The 25,967-nt window shown below is 45.0% G+C and overlaps 1 pseudogene; it reads right to left on the bottom strand.

Moving 5' to 3' along the window:
* Positions 1–989: 989 nt before the first annotated feature.
* LOC118388118 (NAD(P) transhydrogenase, mitochondrial-like) overlaps positions 990–25,967 on the bottom strand; it is a 39,926-nt pseudogene continuing 14,948 nt past the window's right edge.

A 25,967-nucleotide genomic window follows, 5' to 3' on the forward strand; every position in this document is an offset into this window, starting at 1 on the left:
GTACGGGTCCAGGTTTAGCAGCCCTTTAGAACATCTGCTATCTGGATTTGGGTAAAGGAGAAGCTGGGGAGGCTTGGGCGAGGAGCTGCGGGGGGGAGCTGTTAGCCGAGGTTGGAGTAGCCAGGAGGAAGGCATGGCCAGTCATTGAGAAATGTTTCTTAAAGTTTTCAATAATCATGGATTTATCGGTGGTGACCGTGTTACCTAGCCTCAGTGCAGTGGGCAGCTGGAAGGAGGTGCTCTTGTTCTCCATGGACTTTACAGTGTCTTTACAGTGTGATTGGGTTAGGAAGCTATGAGGTAGGGATGTTGTCATAGTCAGTTTCTCTATAGAGTTGCATTGTACCTGGTCCCAGTAAGGAAGCATTAGACAGGGATTCCATCTGGATGAAGACATAAGGAAAGAGCTTGGCACAGACATGGCAGGACTTGCACTCCAACCATTTGACAAAATCGGCAACTCATAAACGTATAAATGCTAAATCAAGCCCATCATCTCATAATTGATGATAAATTCTAACAGTTATATTATGGTGTCCATTTCTTATTAAAGTCATTTAGCTTTACTTCATATCTGCTCTGTTCTTTCAACGTCCCTCTAGTGCTAAGAGGAAGAGCTTAGCTGTGTGGCAGAGGGCCAACTGGAGCCACATTCACTAAATCTTTCTTATGAAAGGTTATAATCACATGTAACATTAGTGCAACATCACAAAGCTAGTCATTACACTGTGAGCAGACATGTTGCACAAAAAAAGCATACAGTTAAGAGTTGCCATTGCTGAATATGGCTTTACATTGTACTTAATCACCCAACAGTTGCTGCTAAGCCAGAAGGAGCTAAACGCAAACGATTTTGATACTTGGTCAATTACAAAAATCTAACTACGGTATAAAAAGCGTGACACTGTTTTGGACCGCTGCACGACCTCTCCATCCCACCTACTGCTCAGTCAGACAGGCCCGAGCCCTACTGGACCAGCCACGGCTCACTAGCTGGCCCTGTGGACTTTAGCCTGCAGCGCATCGCAGGTCGTCTTGGCATCTCCAAGCAACATGGCTGTGTTGGGCTTGAAGGAGATGGGGTTGTCCAATGCAGCATAGCCCACTCCCAGAGAACGCTTCATTACAACCACCTAAAAAGACATGGACACGGGGGCTCAGCATAGACTGCAGCCGTTTACACAACCGAGAAAGAACGTCTGATACATTGTTCTATCCTACAGTGCTTTCAGAAAATATTCATACACCTTGACTTATTCCACATTTTGTTGTGTTACAGCCTGATTTCAAAATGTATTAAATATATATTTTTCTCACCCATCTACGCACAATACCCCATAATGACAAAGTGAAAGCATGTTTTAGAAATTGTTGCAAAATGCATTGATTAAATACCTCATTTATTTAAGTATTCACACCCCAAATCAAATCAAATCAAATTGTATTTGTCACATACACATGGTTAGCAGATGTTAATGCGAGTGTAGCGAAATGCTTGTGCTTCTAGTTCCGACAATGCAGTAATAACCAATAAGTAATCTAGCTAACAATTCCAAAACTACTACCTTATAGACACAAGTGTAAAGGGATAAAGAATATATACATAAAGATATATGAATGAGTGATGGTACAGAGCGGCATAGGCAAGATACAGTAGATGGTATTGAGTGCAGTATATACATATGAGATGAGTATGTAAACAAAGTGGCATAGTTAAAGTGGCTAGTGATACATGTATTACATAAGGATGCAGTAGATGATATAGAGTACAGTATATACGTATACATATGAGATGAATAATGTAGGGTATGTAAACATTATATTAGGTAGCATTGTTTAAAGTGGCTAGTGATATATTTGACATCATTTCCCATCAATTCCCATTATTAAAGTGGCTGGAGTTGAGTCAGTGTGTTGGCAGCAGCCACTCAATGTTAGTGATGGCTGTTTAACAGTCTGATGGCCTTGAGATAGAAGCTGTTTTTCAGTCTCTCGGTCCCAGCTTTGATGCACCTGTACTGACCTCGCCTTCTGGATGATAGCGGGGTGAACAGGCAGTGGCTCGGGTGGTTGTTGTCCTTGATGATCTTTATGGCCTTCCTGTGACATCGGGTGGTGTAGGTGTCCTGGAGGGCAGGTAGTTTGCCCCCAGTGATGCGTTGTGCAGACCTCACTACCCTCTGGAGAGCCTTACGGTTGTGGGCGGAGCAGTTGCCGTACCAAGTTTGTGAGTGCTTTTGGTGACAAGCCGAATTTCTTCAGCCTCCTGAGGTTGAAGAGGCGCTGCTGCGCCTTCTTCACGATGCTGTCTGTGTGGGTGGACCAATTCAGTTTGTCTGTGATGTGTACGCCGAGGAACTTAAAACTTACTACCCTCTCCACTACTGTTCCATCGATGTGGATAGGGGGGTGTTCCCTCTGCTGTTTCCTGAAGTCCACAATCATCTCCTTAGTTTTGTTGACGTTGAGTGTGAGGTTATTTTCCTGACACCACACTCCGAGGGCCCTCACCTCCTCCCTGTAGGCCGTCTCGTCGTTGTTGGTAATCAAGCCTACCACTGTTGTGTCGTCCGCAAACTTGATGATTGAGTTGGAGGCATGCATGGCCACGCAGTCGTGGGTGAACAGGGAGTACAGGAGAGGGCTCAGAACGCACCCTTGTGGGGCCCCAGTGTTGAGGATCAGCGGGGTGGAGATGTTGTTGCCTACCCTCACCACCTGGGGGTGGCCCGTCAGGAAGTCCAGTACCCAGTTGCACAGGGCGGGGTCAAGACCCAGGGTCTCGAGCTTGATGACGAGCTTGGAGGGCACTATGGTGTTAAATGCCGAGCTGTAGTCGATGAACAGCATTCTCACATAGGTATTCCTCTTGTCCAGATGGGTTAGGGCAGTGTGCAGTGTGGTTGAGATTGCATCGTCTGTGGACCTATTTGGGCGGTAAGGAAATTGGAGTGGGTCTAGGGTGTCAGGTAGGGTGGAGGTGATATGGTTCTTGACTAGTCTCTCAAAGCACTTCATGATGACGGGTGTGAGTCCTACGGGGCGGTAGTCGTTTAGCTCAGTTACCTTAGCTTTCTTGGGAACAGGAACAATGGTGGCCCTCTTGAAGCATGTGGGAACAACAGACTGGGATAGGGATTGATTGAATATGTCCGTAAACACACCAGCCAGCTGGTCTGCGCATGCTCTGATGGCGCGGCTGGGGATGCCGTCTGGGCCTGCAGCCTTGCGAGGTTTGACACGTTTAAATGTTTTCCTCACGTCGGCTGCAGTGAAGGAGAGTCCACATGTTTTAGTTGCGGGCCGTGTCAGTGGCACTGTATTGTCCTCTGCCTAGGAGCAAGACATCCTGGTCCGTGACGGGGCTGGTTTTCTTTTTGTATTCCGTGATTGACTGTAGACCCTGCCACATACCTCTTGTGTCTGAGCCGTTGAATTGAGATTCTACTTTGTCTCTATACTGACGCTTAGCTTGTTTGATTGCCTTGCGGAGGGAATAGTTACACTGTTTGTATTCGGTCATGTTTCCATTCACCTTGCCCTGATTAAAAGCAGTGGTTCGTGCTTTCAGTTTCACGCGAATGCTGCCATCAATCCACGGTTTCTGGTTTGGGAATGTTTTAATCGTTGCTATGGGAACGACATCTTCAACGCACGTTCTAATGAACTCGCTCACCGAATCAGCGTATTCGTCAATGTTGTTGTCTGACGCAATACGGAACATCTCCCAGTCCACGTGATGGAAGCAGTCTTGGAGTGTGGAATCAGATTGGTCGGACCAGCGTTGAACAGACCTCAGCGCGGGAGCTTCTTATTTTAGTTTCTGTCTGTAGGCAGGGATCAACAAAATGGAGTCGTGGTCAGCTTTTCCGAAAGGAGAGCGGGGCAGGGCCTTATATGCATCGCGGAAGTTGGAATAGCAATGATCCTAGGTTTTTCCAGCCCTGGTTGCGCAATCGATATGCTGATAAAATTTAGGGAGTCTTGTTTTCAGAGTAGCCTTGTTAAAATCCCCAGCTACAATGAATGCAGCCTCCGGATATATGGATTCCAGTTTGCAAAGAGTCAAATAAAGTTCGTTCAGAGCCATCGATGTGTCTGCTTGGGGGGGAATATATACGGCTGTGATTATAATCGAAGAGAATTCCCTTAGTAGATAATGCGGTCGACATTTGATTGTGAGGAATTCTAAATCAGGTGAACAGAAGGACTTGAGTTCCTGTATGTTGTTGTGGCAACACCACATCACGTTAACCCCTGAGACAATACTTTGTAGAAGCATATTTGGCAGCGATTACAGCTGTGAGTCTGTCTGGGTAAGTCTTTATGAGCTTTCCACACCTGGATTGTGCAACATTTGCCATTATTATTTTCAAAATTCGTCATGCTCTGTCAAACTGGTTGTTGGTCCTTGCTACACAACCATTTTCAGGTCTTGCTATAGATTTTCAAGCAGACTTAAGTCAAAACTGTAACTCGGCCACTCAGGAACAAGCATTGTCTTGTTGGTAAGCAACTCCAGTGTATTTTATTTTTATTTAACCTTTATTTAACTAGGCAAGTCAGTTAAGAACAAATTCTTATTTACAATGACGGACTACCCCGGCCAAACCCTAAGCCGGACGACGCTGGGCCGATTGTGTGCCGCCTTATGGGACTCCCAATCACGGCCGGTTGTGATACAGCCTGGAACTAGGGTCTGTAGTGACGCCTCTAGCACTGAGATGCAGCGCCTTAGACCGCTGCGCCACTAGGGTGCCCAGTGTAGATCCGTCCTTGTGTTTTAGGTTATTGTCCTGCTGAAAGGTGAATTCATCTCCCAGTGTCTGGTGGAAAGTAGAAAACCAGGTTTTCGTCTAGGATGTTGCCTGTGCTTAGCTCCATTCCGTTTCTTTTTTTTCCCAATTACAAGCATACCCATAATATGATGCAGCCACCACTATGCTTGAAATTATGGAAAGTGGTACTCAGTAATGTGTTATATTGGATTTGTCCTAAACAGAACACTTTGTATTCAGGACAAACATTTAATTGCTTTAGTACCTTGTTGCAAACAGGAGGCATGTTTTGGAATATTTGTATTCTGTCCAGGCTTCCTTCTTTTTACTCTGTCAATGAGGTTAGTATTGTGGAGTAACTACAATGTTGTTGATCCATCCTCAGAATTCTCCTACTGTATCACAGCCATTAAACTCTAACTGTTTTAAAGTCACCATTGGCCTCATGGTGAAATCCCTGAGCGATTTCCTTCCTCTCCGGCAGCGTAGTTAGGAAGGACCACTGTATCTTTGTAGTAATTAAAACAATTTAAAAAAACATAAGTCCACTTTGACATTATGGGGTATTGTGTGTAGGCCAATGACAAAAGAATCTCAATTTTAAATTCAGGCTGTAACACAACAAAATGTGGAAAAAGTCAAGGGGTGTGAATACTTTCTGAAGGGACTGTATGTTTACAAATAATCAAAAGCAATCAGTGTTTTTTCTGAAACTAAACATGCTATAGTAAATAAGACAACCCCAACTGTGATAGCACCTCTTTTTGTCTAATTTGGTAAACATTTAACACGGATCCATGAACATACCTCAACAGGGGTTTAAATGTTGCATGCACCTGCATGTAAGTGGAAGATGTAGGGGGAAGGGCTCCATTTGGAGGAGAAGAGTAAGTTTGTACCACAACTAATGGGCATTTAAGTGTTGGCCATTTACAAAATTAAGCATCATTAGTGTCTGTAGAGAAAAGAGAGAGAGAGAGAGAGAGAGAGAGAGAGAGAGAGAGAGAGAGGGAGAGAGAGAGAGAGAGAGAGAGGCCTGGGAAATGTATTGGAGCATCCCGTGATTGTGAGCATGTGTTTTTGGAGGCACAGGACGCAGCACAATAATTTAATAAGTAAAACCAGAGCGGTGCTCTCACCACTAGACTTTTATTCCCTGCTATCTGACACGCTGAAAGATACTTGGAAGAGAACCTCTGTCATACTGAGACCCAAAAATCAACAGGAGGACCGTCCGAATCTACTCAGAGAGGCAGGAAAGGGTCAGTAGTGGCTAGTGTTCCCATGGTGCGGCCCCACCCACAAACACTACTCTTAACACAAAACACACACATACAAGCATACACTGACTCAAACACTCTCCTGTGAGAGAAGAGTGTAAATCACTCCCACTATGGTTGTGCTTCAGGCCGGGGTTAGAGCAAGGGTCTGGGACACCCAGGCCTACCCTAGCCAGCCTCTCTAGGCAGGGCATCCCAGTCCAGACTCCCCAACCTCCTCATCCATAATACATGGGACAGATGGTTTTATTTGGGACAGGGGTAGGGTGCAAACAGAGGTAATCTTAGTCTGGCAATCAGCACCAGAGGATGTGGCTATGACACGGTCGTGCTAGGCCTGGACCATTGAATCACCAGCCACCTAACCGTCCACCAGGCGAGGCAAGGATACTGTACCAGAGGAATGCCCTCTGTATGCTCTGACAAGCTTGGCTACGGTGGCACTGAGGAGCCCCTCCTGGTTTGTTTATATCTACAGTTAGACTACACACACAGCCCGGCCCAGCACACCCATCCGCACCACAGCCTGACCGGCCCCACACAGCGTCATATAAACATGAGCCACAAGTGGAAGGTTATTAATTCAAGTGTCTGAGTCACTTTAAGAACAATGAAAATAACATTTTCAACAGTCCAGCAGGTCCGAGGGATATAAACACACACGTCATGTTAATACAGCCCAGTATAGTAGAGGGCTGGGGTGCTGGTAGTATTAAGCTCACAAACTCTGATTTCCCAAGGGAACCTCTAGAAATGAAGGCGTTTTAAAGTGGGGTGGTGAGCAATATGAATCCCACATTTAGGAAAAGTTCCACTCGGATGCTCCAAAATGTCATCATTCCAGAGGGAGCGAGTCACCGCTAATGGAAGCCGTGTGAGATCTGTGCCTGCTGGAGCTAGTACACCTGGGTAAGGGCTTTGTTGCCTCAGTAACAAAGAGTACAGGGTGCATGCGTGTGTTCAAACGCAAGTGTTTGTACGTAGAAAGAGGCCCTTGAATCTGGAAGTCTAGGACTTGAACAGAACTAAAGACGAATAGCTTCCTTCTGAGCCCATGTTAGATACCCGCTCCAGTATTACACTTCACCATTTGGAGTGCCGGAGTAAATCAGCTCAACTTCCAACAAGCCCTTCTGTGACAGTCAACATTTGACAGGGGCTGCAGTCCCATTCCCTACCTTTTCTTCCCCCTTGAAGTGTATACTCGTTCACTCTTCATGGATTCGATGATGGAGTTGGGGTCCTCCTGGGCTGCAGTGTTCACTGTGTCGTTTGCACCAATCACCAGAACCAGGTCCGTTTCTGAGACATATAAAAAGCACGATGTCATAGGGAATGCCCGCCTCGGCCAATAGCACGTTGAGCTGCCAAGGCATTCTGGGTGGATACCAAACTGGTAAGAGAGAAGGATTAACATCTTATTCACCTCCATCTATATGGCATATCACAAGGATGAGAAGGGTGAGAAAACCCTTGTGGTTTAAAAGTATCATAATATTTTGGATGTTGACAAAAGTTGAGTCAGAAGTACAAGATGGAGGGGCCATGATGTTAGTGCCGGGGGCGGTTTAGGTTAATGTCAGAGGTCATAAAGGGCCTGAGAAGCAGGGGAAATGGGTTAAGGATGGAGGACGAGAGGGCCCTACGGATACACACTGGAGCAGCAGGTTTATGACCAGAGAGTAAAAGCAGAGATCAGAGCAGCTGCACTCTACTCATACTGCCTGAGGTGTCTCGTTCCCCCTCTCCTGCTCTACCCAGACCCTCTGTGATCTCCTGCCATTATGAATCAGTCCCCAATTTACACACACGGCTGTTACCCACAGTAGCCTTAGGAACTTTGAATACCCTCGTGTGTAGCAGTGTGTGGAGTTAACCAGTTAGGTACCTCATGTAATGCAATGCAGTGTACATGTTGCAGTGTTGAAATGTGTGAGAGAGGGAGGGGGCGTGGCCTTTACAAGAGAGGCTAACCAGAGCAACACCACACTGTGTGAATTACATTACATTACAAATACATTAGGAACAATATCCACCTCTGAGGCTCCAAACAGTGGCAGCCCCATGCCCCGCCCTCATAGCAGCCTAACACCCCCACCCAATTATCCAGCCGAGAGGGAAGGGGAGGGGGGACAGGACTACCAAATCTGGCCACTCTCTGGCCACCCACTTCCCCCTCTAATCAACTGCAAATGCTCTAAGTAGCAGCAGCTGCTGGAACCTCAGATCAAACGAATGAAGGAAAATTACACAAGCTTCCGGTGTGCCTTTTCCCTTCCCTCCTCTTTCCTCTCTCCGGTGTGCCTATTCCTACTTTTGCGCTGCTCTCATTCACTCTCCTCCCTTTCACCTTCCTCTGTTCACTCCACAGTTAGCCTCAACCCTGTCCTTTCCCCTCCTGGCTTTTTTCACCCCAGTGGTGCCTTGGAAAGGCAGGGGTAATGAAGGGGTTATGGCAGGGGTGGGCAATCATTTTGGCTTGAGGGCCACATCGCGATTTCAAAATAGCGCAGATTTGTTCGTCCAAATCAATTTGCAGGCCAGAAAAACATACTGTATACAGTAGGTCCATTCCCAGCTAGCACATAACGTTCTGAGAACCATAGGTTTCTTAGGTGGGAATTTCAGTACTTCAGCATAACATTTCCTACAGGTTTCCTCATGGATCTATTTAAAGTAATGTTCTTAAATTGTTCCGAGAACATTAAGAAACAACGTTATTTTGGGGGAATTTCAGTACTTCAGCATAACGTTTTCTACAGGTTTCCTCATGGTTTTAAGTTAATTTCTCTGAACATTAGGAAAACTTTCCATGAAACATTAGTAATGTTCAAAAAACGTTCTGAGAATGATTTAAAGAGCCACTGAACATTCTAATTGGCACGTGTCTTTTCTGTTGCGCATTAGTTGAGAATTTCAATAAGCATTTTTTTACGGCTGGCCATGCTTTCCACCTGGCTACTCCTACCCCGGTCAACAGCACTGCACCCCCAACAGCAACTCGCCCAAGCCTTCCCCATTTCTCCTTCTCCCAAATCCATTCAGCTGATGTTCTGAAAGAGCTGAAAGATCTGGACCCCTACAAATCGGCCGGGCTAGACAATCTGGACCCTTTCTTTCTAAAATGATCTGCCGAAATTGTTGCCACCCCTATTACTAGCCTTGTTCAACCTCTCTTTCGTGTCGTCTGAGATTCCCAAAGACTGGAAAGCAGCTGCGGTCATCCCCCTCTTCAAAAGGGGGGACACTCTTGACCCAAACTGCCACAGACCTATATCTATCCTACCATGCCTTTCTAAGGTCTTCGAAAGCCAAGTCAACAAACAGATTACCGACCATTTCGAATCTCACCATACCTCAGCCACGCTCAAGGTCCTAAACGATATCTTAACCGCCATCGATAAGAAACATTACTGTGCAGCCGTATTCATTGATCTGGCCAAGGCTTTCGACTCTGTCAACCACCACATCCTCATCGGCAGACTCGACAGCCTTGGTTTCTCAAATGATTGCCTCGCCTGGTTCACCAACTACTTCTCTGATAGAGTTCAGTGTGTCAAATCGGAGGGTCTGCTGTCCGGACCTCTGGCAGTCTCTATGGGGGTGCCACAGGGTTCAATTATTGGACCGACTCTCTTCTCTGTATACATCAATGAGGTTGCTCTTGCTGCTGGTGAGTCCCTGATCCACCTCTACGCAGACGACACCATTCTGTATACTTCCGGCCCTTCTTTGGACACTGTGTTAACAACCCTCCAGGCAAGCTTCAATGCCATACAACTCTCCTTCCGTGGCCTCCAATTGCTCTTAAATACAAGTAAAACTAAATGCATGCTCTTCAACCAATCGCTACCTGCACCTACCCGCCTGTCCAACATCACTTCTCTGGACGGCTCTGACTTAGAATACGTGGACAACTACAAATACTTAGGTGTCTGGTTAGACTGTAAACTCTCCTTCCAGACCCATATCAAACATCTCCAATCCAAAGTTAAATCTAGAATTGGCTTCCTATTTCGCAACAAAGCATCCTTCACTCATGCTGCCAAACATACCCTTGTAAAACTGACCATCCTACCAATCCTCGACTTTGGCGATGTCATTTACAAAATAGCCTCCAATACCCTACTCAACAAATTGGATGCAGTCTATCACAGTGCAATCCGTTTTGTCACCAAAGCCCCATATACTACCCACCATTGCGACCTGTACGCTCTCGTTGGCTGGCCCTCGCTTCATACTCGACGCCAAACCCACTGGCTCCATGTCATCTACAAGACCCTGCTAGGTAAAGTCCCCCCTTATCTCAGTTCGCTGGTCACCATAGCATCTCCCACCTGTAGCACATGCTCCAGCAGGTATATCTCTCTAGTCACCCACAAAACCAATTCTTTCTTTGGCCGCCTCTCCTTCCAGTTCTCTGCTGCCAATGACTGGAACGAACTACAAAAATCTCTAAAACTGGAAACACTTATCTCCCTCACTAGCTTTAAGCACCAACTGTCAGAGCATCTTACAGATTACTGCACCTGTACATAGCCCACCTATAATTTAGCCCAAACAACTACCTCTTTCCCAACTGTATTTAATTTATTTATTTATTTTGCTCCTTTGCACCCCATTATTTTTATTTCTACTTTGCACATTCTTCCATTGCAAAACTACCATTCCAGTGTTTTACTTGCTATATTGTATTTACTTTGCCACCATGGCCTTTTTGCCTTTACCTCCCTTCAAACCTAATTTGCTCACATTGTATATAGACTTGTTTATACTGTATTATTGACTGTATGTTTGTTTTACTCCATGTGTAACTCTGTGTCGTTGTATCTGTCGAACTGCTTTGCTTTATCTTGGCCAGGTCGCAATTGTAAATGAGTTCTCAACTTGCCTACCTGGTTAAATAAAGGTGAAATAAATAAATAAATGAATTAGAAAAATGGGATTTCGGTCTTGGAGGTATGTTTCCTGGACGATTTTGCATTTGGTTAATGATGTTTGTCCCCAACGAGACACTGTAGATGCGGAAGCTTCACTTCATTTCCTAAAAATCATTAGAATGAATCTAAGCTAAATCTGAAATCTGTAATTATTTTTGATGTTTTTGCAGAGGATGCTTTAGTTGCGCAATTTTAAATCTAACAAAGGTGTTTGGTGCAGTATTTCTCAAGTTTAAAAAAAGCGCAACGTATTGTCTTATGTAAACAAAGACGGGGTGGCTGGGCAGGTCTATTTCACGGTCTATGCTATTGGATAGAGAGCCATCACTAAAGCTGTTCACCCCATGTTAGTGGGCAAATGTACATCGTCAAATCAAAACCCAAACTCAATGTACCCATTGTGACGCACGTATGTTCCTTGCTCAGTTTTAGACGAGACTGACTTTATTAGGAAAATGATCCTATTTACACGCATTTGCATTTCCAGAGCTCTAGATGGGACGCCTGCGTGCCAGGTAGGACCAAGAGGTTAAAGACGGTCACTTTTTAAAAACATTTACATTCCGTTCTCAGCGTCAACAAAACTCTCGATCCTTCATCTTGTTAAGTGTGTTCAGGTGGGTTGGGTGCCCACTAATAGGCCACACCTGATCTTAATGAGTGCTTGTTTCTTTTGAAATGGGGTTTGGGGTATGAGTAAAAAGTAAAACATGGCAAGCTAGCTCCATCCTGGTGGTGCAGTGGACTAATTCCATGGATAGGGAACAGAAGAGCATAAGTTTCAATCTTACAGACGCTGTGCCACAAGAAATAAATGTGTTTGCATGATTACTGCCTAAGAAAATTCCTTTCCATGTGTACTAACTGTACTTGGAGTTTAACCTGTCTCCTCCCCTTCACTGATTGAAGTTGATTTAACAAGTGACATCAATAAGGGTCATTGCTTTCACTTGGATTCACCTGGTCAGTGTTTGTCGTGGAAAGATTAGGTGTTCCTAATGTTTTGTACACTCAGTGTATATTGACTCAGGGGGTTGAATACTTATCTAGTCAAGATAGTGTTTTAATAAAAATAACATTTACACATACATTTTTTCCTGTAAATCGTACAATGAAATCAATTAATCTCACTTTATAATACAACAAAATATGGAAAAAGTCAAGGGGTGTGAATACTTTCTGAAGGTCCTGTATAAAGTGGGTAAGACAGTATGTAAAACAGTATTGCACCTGTACTGTCTCCACCTTCTAGATGGTAATGGGGTGAACAGGCCATGGCTTGGGTGGCTGAGGTCCTTGACGATATTCTTGGCCTTCCTGTGATTCCGAGTGCTGTAGATGTGCTGGTATGCAGGCAGTGTGGCCCAGATGATGCGTTGGGCTGACCGCACAACCCTCTGGAGAGCCATGCGTTTGTGGTTTGTGCAGTTGCCGTACCAGGCGATGATACAGCCTGATAAAATTCTCTCGATGGGGCCTCTGTAGACGTGCATAAGGGTCTTAGGGGCCAAGACAATTTTTTTCAGCCTCTCTCTGCTGTTTCCTGTAGTCCAAGATCAGTTACTTCATTTAATTGACATTGAGGTTATTTTCCTGGCACCACTCCCTGATGGTAATCAGGCCTACCACTGTTATGTTGTCAGCAAACTTGATGACTGAGTTGGAGACGTGTGTAGCATGAGTGAACAGGGAGTACAGAAGGGGGTTGAGCATGTACCCTTGAGGAGCCTCCGTGTTGAGGATTAGCGTTGCGCAGATGTTGTTGACTGTTTTCACCACCTGGGGTTGGCCCGTCAGGAAGTCAGACCAGGGCACTGAGCTTAGTGACTAGCTTGGAGGGCAGTATAGTGTTGAAGGCTGAGCTGTAGTCAATTAGCAGCATTCTTACACAGGTATTCCTCTTGTCCAGGTGGGATAGGGCAGTGTGCAGTGCAATGGCGATTGCGTCCTCTGCGGATTTGTTGGGGCGCTATGCAAATTGTAGTCGGTCTAGGGTGTCGGCTAAGGTGGAGGTGACATGATTCTTAAACTAGCCTCTCAAAGCACTCCATGATGGAAGAAATGAGTGCCACATTTTACATGCAATTTTAGTAATTTAGCAGACTCTCTTATCCAGAGCGACTTACAGGAGCAATTAGGGGGGTAAGTGCCTTGCTCCAGAGCACTGACAGATTTTTCACCTACTCGGCTCGGGGATTCGAACCATTAACCTAGCTAGCTAACATTAGCTGGCTCGCTAGCTAACATTACGTGTATAATCTGTGTAGTAATATTATTCGTATCTCAGAGCCATTTGCTTTGCAAGTTAAAGCCTAATGTTAGCTAGCTAACATTGAACCTGGTAGGTTAGCTACCTGCCGATTCATTCAGGGTAGTAATGTCACGAGTTGGGATTATGGTTCATTTTTTAGCTAGCTAGCTACATGTCTTAACAAAATACTCTTCTATGCAAGTATCCATTTCAATAGAATGTTCATGATGTCACTGTGACAGCTGTTGATAGACGTAGCTGGTAAATTCGCTCTGGCTATCTACTCCGATTTCAGTGCACTCCCGTCTGAGTGTGCCAGAGCTCAGAATAACTGAGAAATGTATGAACGCTCAACAAAAAAAAGTGTAATTAAATTGTTGCCATCAGTACAGTTGCAGTCACCAATGCTCTGGATAACATAAAATATCCTAACCAGCTCTGATAGGGTGAGTAAAATGGTCAAAGTGAGCTGTTCTCTCATTTGTGTCTGGAAGTAGCTAGCAAGCTAGCCAAAGTTAGCCAGTTAGCTTGGGTGCTTGAATGTTGTTAGGACAGAACACTCAAATGAACCCTTAAAGAGATGGGTGAGGCTAAAGCTTAAGAGAGAGTGAATGATGCTGAATGGGTGTAGACAAAGAAGAGCTCTCCAGTAGGTGTACCAAAACATTCAAAGGCCATTTTTTCAAAAGTGAGGTTACAAGTTCATCAACTTTCAAAGCAGAATGACTTTCCCATTGTTCCTCAATTGTGGTGTATGATATACCATTTTCTAGCCCTGAGTCTCTACTTTTACTTGCTATGAAAACCTGTCAACTGCTGTCTGTATAAAATGTCTGAAAAAATGAAGGAACACAATAAAACTTCAGAACACAGTCTGCCTGGACTTTGACTGGCACATCTTGATAGAAGTCCAAAACTGACTACCACCTGTGAACAGTGATCAAAAATGCTTGTATAAATAGCAAAAAAAATCTGACAATCCCAGAGATTCTTACCTGGATATTGATATTATGATGCTAAAAACACAAACACTTACATAAAGCCCTATGAAACGTGCTTCAAAAAATAAAATAATCCTTATAAAAACACATTTAACATTTAGGAAATAACCAATAACCAAAAATATTTGCTTAAATGTTATTTCTCCGCTTTTAGTTTTGACACACCAGGTATTTAAAATCTAACAAGAAAAATATTCAAACCAACGTATCCCAGCAATAGGGAAGTCCAGAGTTTTTCTGTAGAGTATCATTTTAAAGGACCAGTGAATTCCCATAGGAACAGAGGATGTCTGAGGGCTCAGGAGTAAACAAGTGTACTAACCTAGTTTATCTGCATGTATTGTCTCAAATAGCAGAATATGGTTTTGATAATAATCCTAAATACAAGTGGGAGCTCTTTCCTCTCATTTCAACAAGACCCGGAGGTGAAATAATTGAGCCTGTTATTTTAAAACACAATAAACAAACACCGTAAAATAAATAAAGGACATCAAGGCTGAAAAAAAAGAATCAGTCGTGAAATGATTTCAATCCTTTTATCTGAAGCAGTAAAGTGGGAGCATGTGCAGGATTCTGGAGCAATCAATCAATTATGTTACTCTTAAAGCAAGAATCCTTAGTTGTTACATCCATTTTTAGATGTATAAATAAATTATATATTGAGTCTGGAAGAATATAACTTATAAATAATTCTGATCTCATGATGGTCAGTGCTTGCATCCATAGCTCTGCCTATACATTTGAGAGTGGTTCCATTTCTCCAGCTCCATCCCAAAAACAACTGGCATGGTGTTGATTCTGTTCTTTTTCCAACTGCCAACTTCCAACCCCTTTAAGGATGATCGTACTTACAATTAATGTCTGAGTGCACATTAATTGCTCCAGTACATGTGGTAGACAGGACATTTCTAACTCAAAAGACCAAGTTAGCCTTTATTCACTGGTCTTCACCATTCCAAAGCCAATCTCGGCCAGTCAAACACAACAAGGACCATCGACACTTATCTTTCATCTGCCCCGTGCAGAGTTGAGAAGCCTCTTCCTGAAATGACCACCATCCAAGAAAGAGAAACAATAATTCACAGCAAATGGATCATCTAAAGCCTCAATTGCTGTTTACAACGTTTGATAGGCCTGTCACAACAGCCGTCAAATACTCTGCTTTCAACACAGCATGTTGCACTGAGCATAACTACGGTTCACACTAGCACCTTAATGATTTTCAACTTTTTCATGCAGACTCTCAAACACAAGCTTTTCTCCTAACGAAAACAACCCCGTCCAGACAAGGCCAGTGTTTATCAAAAAAAAAAGTCTTAAATGTTTCCACTGATGTCAATCAAGCAAAGTGACTGTGACTGGTCCAATTATAGGAAACGTGAAAAGGAAAACAAGACAGCTCCGGTTCCAGCTCGGCCCTGGTGTAGTGTAGTGCACTGCAGTCAGCAGGAGAATCTGGGACCCACTGACAACACAGAGAGCAACTGTGGAACAGTGCACCATAATACCAGGCCTTGGAAGCTGAGGATCACCTTTCAGTCTGGCAGGACTACCTGGCACACAAACACCGGCTAATTTGGTTACATTTGGAGAAGATGCTTGAAAATGTTTGGATACAAAAACAAGTCTGGGTTTGCAGTAGTCAGTTAGACAACTGTGTACTTTAGAAGTTCAGAACATCTTCCACAATAGATATAGTAACATCTCCCCCACTGTCTACATGGGTCCAATCGTGTACATCCATGTTAGATAGGGTCTAACCGTCTACTGTCTAGGTCCATGGCTGGGTCAGGACACCTTAGGGTTGAGCCCTGCTGAATGGCTGGAGGCTGGACTGCCTGCGGCGGTGTGTTTTAAATGAAGGAGCCATCTCTGTTGTGCTTGCCCCCCACGCCTGTTTACTCTGGAGTGCCACGTTCATCATCCTTTCTCCCCTTCTCTTTATTCATCCTCCCACATCTCATCACCCCTCCATCTGTTCGTCCTGTCTGCCCATAATGGTCCAGTTCTCTGTTGTAGAGAACAAAGTGGATGCCGAAGCAGACAGAGGACAGACAGAGCCATAAGCTTTGCTGGAGGCGATTACACTTACTGGCCCAGGAGGTCAAGCCGAGCCAGCAGAGCAGAGCAGAGCCAGCCACTAGGTTGGGGTTGTGTCCCAAATGGCACCCTATTCCCTTTACAGTGCACTACTTTTGACCAGGGTCCCCATTTCCATGTATAGTGCACTACTTTTGACCAGAGCCCCATGGGTACCGCATATTAAAGCCCATAAAAAAAGAGCCTTCTTTTCTACTCCTTTATTTTCTCTGGGAGCAGCATACTGTATGGACCAACGCAGGTTGAGGCTGCACTGCCAGGCAGGAGAGATAAAGCTGACTTCTCACTCAACAGTTCACTTTGCCACTAGGTTGGAGAAGCCATGTGCAGAGAGCTGTCGTCAGGGGACGGGTTTTCAGACAGGGTGGGAGAGCGGAAAGACAGAGAGTGAGATTATACAGAGGTCTGTCAAAGTTTCAATAAACCCTACTCCAAAACACGACCCAGGCTCTTGGACCACCTCGGGATAGAGTGGGCCTGCATGCCTGACGGGCCCTACTTGAAAGGTGCCCCAATGAAGTTGAGCAAATTAACTGGTGATGTAACAAGGTCAATAGAGGTTAGCTAAACATAGAAAAAAGTTTGGGAATTTCTGAAAAATGTGGATTGCAAAGGACCATGTTTTCTACTTTCTGCACAAGACCTTTGCCCACAACGCACTTACTCTCTAGGTCTTAAAAACATTTGTCAGTTGAACCCTGTGTACGTGGGTGGTTTACATGAACCTACCCTGTCAGTGCTCCAGTGTGTGTAAGTATCACTGTGTTAATGCTGTGTGTGTGTGTGTGTGTGTGTGTGTGTGTGTGTGTGTGTGTGTGTGTGTGTGTGTGTGTGTGTGTGTGTGTGTGTGTGTGTGTGTGTGTGTGTGTGTGTGTGTGTGTGTGTGTGTGTGTGTGTGTGTGTGTGTGTGTGTGTGTGTGTGTGTGTTGTTGGGTTTTTACTTTACCTGGAGTGATGATGATGTTGTGGGCGTCTTCGATCATTTTGACAATCTGGTCCACCTCCATGGGCTTGCCTGACCCAGTGGATGATGTACGTTGGCAAGGGAACGGTTCATGGCCTAGCCCCTAGCCAGGGGGAGAGGAGGGGGAGTACAGAGATGGATAGGATTAAAAGCTGCTCAGCCTTTTTGAGTCAACTGCATTTTTCAGTGAACCCAGTTTCTTTCAGGCAGTCAATGCCGCCAAGAAGGTATTTAAGTACAGTTAGAGTTCCTCCTAGTGGAGAATGTTGGAAGCACCGAAACTGCCTCTTGCACATTTTAGCATCTTCAAGGTTTATATGTAGGTTATGAGCTGATGCGGCCTATTTATCCCATACTGTCTGATGTATGACACTTCCTAAATACAGACAGACGGAAGAACTATAGGCTCCATACTTTAATCATTCTATAGCCCTCAAACTCAACTCTGGACCTCGACGCCAGTTCCACTGCATTTTTTCATTGTTCCCCTCTACATCAAGGACCTGGGACACCAGGTATGTGCAATTAATTATCAGGTAGAACAGAAAACCAGCAGGCTCCAGACATTGTAGGGTATGAGTTGAATACCCCTGATCTATGGGATGTGTGACACTTCGAAAATACAGACCAACGGACTTCCTTACCACACACGACGCAGGAGAGAATGGCCCCTGAGGAGCCGATGAGGGCCCCTGCGATGTTGAGCAGGTTGTTGCTGAGCAGGAAACCCTCAGCAGACAGGGCCCAGCCGGAGTAGCTGCTGAGCACCGTGATGATCACCCATGGCTGTTGTCAGCGTCAGGCCCTAGAAGAGAAAGACTACCTTTTTAGACTGAAGGTTGATATGGCAGTGGGCATAATGAAACAAGACAATTCATTAATGTGTTGCTAAATTCAATACATTGTCCATACAAAAGAAGCTATACATAGAGCATGTGTCATGTGTGTAGTAGGCCTGGCCTATATAAACTCACAGGTCTGCACTGTCCTGAAACACGTGGGCATAAGCAGACAACCTGTATTATTGAATGGTAAATAGAGAAATCTGATCAGGCAGTAGAAATGTAGTGTATTTAACCCCTATCAGGTCGTGGTGGGCCTCAGTCAGTGCATTAGGTGTTTGTTAAAACAAGGAGTATTCATTTCAAGTGCTCTCTATGATATCATCCTAGTGTTACTCTCCAAGATCCCTAACTCAGGGAAAGGCTCTAACCAGAGCCAGCTACCTCACATTATGCAACGATACACTCCATCAAACAAACAGTGAGGGCAGGACTTGAACAATATCAGATCTCCTTTTAAAGACATTCACGCTCAAGGCACAGGTGATTGTTTAGCTACACCTTATCAGTCAGAGTGGTGTGATATTATATACGTAAGAAATGAATATCCGTTGATTTATCCAACGTCAAAAACCACACGGAGGCCTGAGCAGCCAACATTCACAACAGTTTTAACCAGAACCACCTTCTCTCAGCGCTGCTTCAAAACCTCATCATCTTAGTTTACCTTCCATCTATCATCATATTATGGATTGATCCTATGGTTAATGCTTCCAATGAAAACTCTCCTTAAGGGCCAACAGTGGAGCAGGATTGTGAGCAGAGTGCTTTTTATTGAAGGATAGCTGAACTTACCTAAAATGGGCCAGAGCACAGGATTTCAAAAGGAGATACGACTTCCATCGTATTTCTAAGAATCAGTTCAACGATTACAGGTCAGTCCAGGTTGGTGGATATTAGGGCCATAGATATAGAATTATTAGAACAGGAAAAGACTCTCAAAAAACACAAATGTCACTTCACCATCTTAACTTAAAACATTGATTTGAATGGGGATGTCCGTCCCAGTAAATCTATTTATTTGATTAGGGTAGAGGCGGCATGTAGGTCATACCATGACGGCCGAGAGAGAGAGGACACAGAGCCTGTTGTGTAGCTGGGGTCCAGCATGTAGGGGATCATCAGGCCCACACTGGAGACTTATCAGCCCAGCATTCATAGCATCAGCACACCTGGAGAGAGGAGGAGAAGAAAGACTGTAGGCATGGACATATAGAGCTAAATGCATATCAGGACATTACTATGCGGTGCCCATCTAATTTATTATGGCCTTCAGTTACAAGTATTCAGTCCTCATCCACTTTTGAAGAACAATCTGAAAGTGAGCATTTTAATTCTTATCCAAGGATGTTACTATCACACACATTCTAAGGATTAAAAAGGGAGTTTATCCTTGAACTAATTCAATCCTTGGCGGGCAGGTAGAAAGATAACAGAGAATTGATTTTCATTTCAGAGACTGAAATGTGTTCATGAGGCTGTTCCATGCTAAATTGAAACTGAATACACGTTGATAATCAAATGAACAGAGCCAGCATCTGGATTCCACCGCCTGTGACATGGGACGCATTGTGATGTTTCATTCACTCTTTTCCTCATTTGAAAGCCTTCCAATAACAAACCCACGACTGAAAAACAAAATGCAAAAAGAAAATAACAAGAAAAACGTATCTAGCGTGAAATGTGCATTTTGCGGAAAATAGACGTTTTAATCTTTTATCGGAGCAGGTTTTCCAGGTTCCAGTGGGACTGTGGAGTGGGAACGCTCCCTGGGATAATGCGTTCCAGCTTTCGGGAACAAGTGGAAAATGACTGGGGGCGGAGGGGCTAATTAGTGCCAAACTGGGAAAGGTTCCGCCTGGCCTAGCTTGGAGCAGGGGGGCCTGGGTGGCACGGCTGGGACAGGGGACTGAGAGGAGGGGTGCAGACTCGGGTACAGACGCTCAGGCATCAACCTGAAGGACCCAGACCACTACTGGTCTACTGGTCTACTACTGACCAGAGGGTTATTGGATCAAACCCAAGCTGTTTAAATTGAGATGTGGTGCCCATGATTAGAACATTCCTGAAAACGCAGTAAAATGTATGCATGTAATATATATATACTACGTGACCAAAGGTATGTAGACACCTGCTCATTGAACATCTCATTCCAAAATTATGGCCATTAATATGGAGTTGGTCCCTGCTTTGCTGCTATCGAAGCCTCCACTTTTCTGGGAAGGCTTTCCACTAGATGTTGGAACATTGCTGCGGGGACTTGCTTCCATTCAGCCACAAGAGCATTAGTAAGGTTGGGAACTGATGTTGGGCGATTAGGCCTGGCTTGCAGTCAACATTCCAATTCATCCCAAAGGTGTTCAATGGGGTTGTGGTCAGGGCTCTGTGCAGGCCACAAACCATTTCTGTATAGACCTCACTTTGAGCACTAGGGCTTTCTCATGCTGAAACAGTAAAGGGCCTTCCCCAAACTGTTGCCACAAAGTTGGAAGTACAGCCTAGACAGAACCATGATAAACAGCCCCAGACCATTATTACTCCTCCACCAAACTTTACAGTTCGCACTATCTATTCAGGCAGGTAGCATTCACTTGGCATCCGCCAAACCCAGATGCGTCCATTGGACTGCAAGATAGTTAAGCGTGATTCATCACTCCAGAGAATGCATTTCCACTGCTCCAGAGTCCAATGACGGCAAGCTTTACACCACTCCAGCTGACACTTGGCATTGTGCATGGTGATCTTAGGCTTTTGTGCGGCTGCTCAGCCATGGAAACGCATTTCATGAAGCACCCGACGAACAGTTGTTGTGCTGACGTTGCTTCCCGAGGCAGTTTGGAACATCGGTAGTGAGTGTTGCAACCGAGGACAGACGATCTTTATGCGCAACACACTTCAGCACTCAGCGGCCCCGTTCTGTGAGTTTGTGTGGCCTACCACTTTGCGGCAGAGCAGTTGTTGCTCCTTGACATTTCCACTTCACAATAACAGCACTTAACAGCACAGTTGACCGGGGCAGCTCTGGCGGGTCAGAAATTTGACGAACTGACTTGTTGGAAGGGTGGCATCCTATGACAGTGCCACGTTGAAAGTCACTGAGCTCTTCAATCTACTGCCAATGTTTGTCTGTTGCAATTGCATGGCTGTGTGCTCTATTTTATACACCTGTCAGCAACAGGCATGGTTTAAATAGCCGCATCCACTCATTTGAAGGGGTGTCCACATACGTTTGTATATAGTGTATGAATAATAACATCTATGGACAAATTGATCAAGTCAATGGGCCGTGATGATGAATATGTATAAGGAATATACGTATTGCTTTAACTGCCTCATTTGCTGACAGGAAATGTAGGTCAAAGTGGAACCGTAAAAACTCATGGCGTGCTTGGCCTAGGATTTCCTACCCCTTTTCACTTGCAGCTCCCAACAAAAACAACATCCCACGTCCACCTCCCCACTCCCATAGAATTACATAGGACTCAAATACAATGCATCACTATTCCCAATCACAATCGTCCGTCCTCACCTTGTGGTTTCCCATAAGCCACCAGGGATCCGCTGAAGGTGACCCCGCTGAAGGTGACCCCTCCGATGAAGGTGTCCAGGTAGGCGATGATCTTGGTGAGGTTGGCAGCCGGGTCGGTAGCAAAGTGAGGGTACTCGATCATGTACTCTGCCACATAGGTCAGCACTGTAGCCAGACCCACCAGGCTGTGATCTGGATCTTCCTAGCGATACCCAACTCTGGGGGGCAGAGGGGATGAGGACCGGTCAACACACACAGAGACGTGCGCAAAGACGCACACCCTAAGGATTGCTGGGGAACGGGTAGTCCTGAGGCACAGGTATGGCTGATGTTTGGGGGAAATTCCTTGTTTGTGAGTGCACCTCCGTGTGTGTGTTCTGGTGTGTGTGTTCTTCTTAAAGCCCCGCAGACATGGACGGGGTTAATAGGAGCATTTGGAAGAGCAAACAGGCTAAGGTCTGAACGGATGGCTTAGTCTAGGTTCCAACTTGATTCCAGGAAGAATTACCATGTGGATTGACTTGACTGGAACATGCTTAAGACATGATGGTGACCATTACCTCAGCACAGCTGCAGTATGAGCAGTAAGCAGTTACTTATATGATTGAAGGAGACAACATATGTAGACTACAGTAAATAACATATGTTGTTCAGATCATTCAGGCATGCAAATCCAACACACACACACACACACACACACAGAGTACAAAACATTAGGAACACCTTCCTAATATTGATTTGGCACCCCTTTTCGCCTTCAGATCAGCCTCAATTCGTTGGGGCATGGACTCTACAAGGTGTCGAAAGCATTCCACAGGGATGCTGGCCCATGTTGTTTCTAATGCTTTCCACAGTTATGTCAAGTTGGATGTCCTTTGGGTGGTGGGCCATTCTTGATACACACGGGAAACTGTGGAGCATGAAAAACCCAGCAGCATTGCGGTTCTCGACACACTCAAACAGGTGTGCCTGGCACCTACTACCATACCCAGTTCAAAGGCACTTAAATCATTTGTCTTGCCCATTCACCCTCTAAATAGCACACATACACAATCCATGTCTCAATTGTCTCAAGGCTTGAAAAGACTTATTTATCCTGTCTCCTTCCCTTCATCTATACTGATTGAAGTGGATTTAACAAGTGAGATCAATAAGGGATCATTGCTTTCACCTGAATTCAACTGGTCAGTCTATGTCATGGTCAGTCTATGCCTAATGTTTTGTACACTCAAGCATGCACACACTTACCAGCGATGCCACCCATAGCCATGGCGGCACTCATCTGTGCCAGGAGCTCAGGGGTGGGCTTCAGAAAGCCCAGGGTGATAGCGATGCCCCCTGCCACACCAATCATGCCCAGGGCATTACCCAGGCATGCAGTGGACTGGTTGGACAGACCAGCCAGGATTCCCACACAGCACATACCAGAGTCCAGGTACATCATCTACAGACAGACAGACAGACAGACAGAGAGAGAGAGAGAGAGAGAGAGAGAGAGAGAGAGAGAGAGAGAGAGAGAGAGAGAGAGAGAGAGAGAGAGAGAGAGAGAGAGAGAGAGAGAGAGAGAGAGAGAGAGAGAGAGAGAGAGAGAGAGAGAGAGAGAGAGAGAGAGAGAGAGAGAGAGAGAGAGAGAGAGAGAGAGAGAGAGAGAGAGAGAGAGAGAGAGAGAGACTGTTAGTGCCTTAGACCTGGGCCATGTTCAGTAGGGCACAGCGTAGCAAAAAGTTGTGGCAAAAGTTTAAACCTGTTCGAAATTAAAAAGTTCAGGTAATACATGCCCATTTCAGTCACGTTTTCTGCCTACTTAACACAACCGAATGAACACAACGCCTGAGCCCACCTGATTGGTGGTACATAGTGTAAGGGTTAGGTGATGCTCACCTGTTCAATTTTGTAGCCAGCCTGCATGGCGACTCCATAGCCCCCCACAAACAACCCGGTGGGCAGTAGGTACAGGTAGTTGTATTCTGGAGGGTCAGTGGGATGCTTGAACATGTCCAGCATCTTCTTGGTGACCAGGAAACCACGTGCGAGAGAAAGAGAACAAAACCAGTCAAACTCAACCTGGTAGACAACGGTCTGCATATACACTCTGTTTGGAACGCTTCAGGCATAACAGGGTGAAGACGGTTATTTCATATTTCAAATATTTATAGCACCCTTATTTGATATTTGAGTAACCCATTAAAAGTGTGCGCACAAAAGGTTCCTAAAAGCCAACTTAGTGAATGTAGTAGCCGGGGGTTTTCTTGGTGGAGTCGCTCCCCTGATATAACGACCAGATGGAACACTTCATTCTGCTGGGGCGGATCATATTACATTCCAAAAGCAACCTCTGGGTTCTCTACATCGCCACTACACCCCCACACTCAGACAGGTTATCCAGTGGCTAACATCTGTCACTTCACTGTACGCGCTCATTTTAGCCCAGCCCAGACCTCAATCACTTAAACACACCAATATTTTTTTTTAAATATTTCAGACTTGAGGCTTTAGAGTCAATACATTCAGATTCAAGAATGCAAAGGGCAGGTATTGAAGAGAAGCATGGACAGGATTTGTCCGTGCTGCCGCTGTAAAAACACATGGCAATACAAAAGGCAAGAGCCAGAGGAAGAAAAAACTATTCATCAACCCGTTGTATGAGGAGCAGGTACTCTATAAATTTCAGGGTTAGTTTATTGAAACTAAATTGGAGGGCAATTTTTTGGTGTATTCACTTATATAAAATTCACAATATAAAAATTGTAGCAGAAGGGCTAGGAAACAAATGGTGGAACGTCCGTTTTTATGTTACTGAAGGTTTATGGATGGTGTGGTAGACCACTAAGAAATGTTGCATGTGGAATGGAAACCAATAGGGACTTTAAAACTAAATTAAACACCTGCTCTTTAAAGAAAATGAATATATATATATATATATATATATATATAAAGAGGTGCACTTTAAGCACACTGGAACATATGCACAAAGAGATCTGAGAGAGTCATAATAACTGGTTATTACAGAAAATGAATCCCTGCCATGATCTTTGACCCTGCTCAGTGTTCTGGCCTGTTGGAGCGCCCTCGCACAGACTGGGACCTCTGGACCGCTGCAGCGGGTTGCCTTTGAATGAGTGACTCAGCGGCTGTCTAGAACGATGCACCAAAGACTTTCCCGACACTACCATTAACAACGTTCCCTCATTTCTTCTCAGCAGAGACTAAGCCTGGTTTATTGCATGACCATGGCCCTTTTGAAGACCACTCAGTCATTTCCAGTTCCTTATTTTCCACCTAAAGGGAGTAAAGGAAGGGCACGAACAGCGTCCATGGGCCAACTAATGGTCAAAGCTGAGGAAGAGGGCACAGTGGAGCAATAAGCAGTTTCTTAATAGATAGTCAAGTGAAATAAATGGCCCTAAAGGGGTCTGATATCCACGTATCTTACGTATTCTAAGATCTTATATAAGGTCTCCAAAAGGGTTACAATTTTGAGGTAAGGGGAGCTTGTCTGCTCCATTCACTATCTGTTTTCACAGTTACTGTCTGGTTTAGTCCAGAGTCACTCGCCAGCGATGTTGACCCCCCCCCCTCATGAGAGACAGACCGCCCACAGCAGTCAGACCTGGAATAAACACACACACACAGTAAGCACAGCTTAGATCACATTACAGACATGTTTTTCAATTAGTCCCACATGTGTTGAACTGATGTCAAATGTCAAATGACAATGACAAAACACTGAAACATTATTGCTTCTCTGCCCTGTCAGACAAACAAAGCTTTATAACATTTGATGTGCCGTACAGAGAGGCATGTTTCTTACAAATTGCATTCGAGCGCAGCAGCACAGCTTAATGAGGAAAATGTCAGAGCGCAGAGGGAGTCCTGATAGCCATCAGCCCTATAATGACTTACAAATGCAGCCTGCTGTACAGCAGTGAACAACACAACAACAGGCTGGTCAGACAGAGCCAACCTGCTCCCAGTCATGTGTTTATGTGTCTGACTGAATGAGTGAGCTTTTCCTGGCTGTCCCGTTCTGGAACTCCACAGTAACAATTAGTCACAGAGACAGGCCAAGGTTTGAATTAAAAGGTGACTGCACGCTACCTCAGTGTCACAGGAAATACATACAGCAGACAATTAGGCTAGAAACATCACCTCGCACACTCTGTCAAAAAGAGAGACATGGTGTCGTCGTCCCCCGAGTGGCGCAGTGGTCTACGGCACTGCATCACACTGCTAGCTGTGCCACGAGAGATCCTGGTTCGAGTCCAGGCTCTGTCGCAACCGG

This window comes from Oncorhynchus keta, chromosome 9, assembly GCF_023373465.1.
Source record: "Oncorhynchus keta strain PuntledgeMale-10-30-2019 chromosome 9, Oket_V2, whole genome shotgun sequence".
Classification (NCBI taxonomy): domain Eukaryota; kingdom Metazoa; phylum Chordata; class Actinopteri; order Salmoniformes; family Salmonidae; genus Oncorhynchus; species Oncorhynchus keta.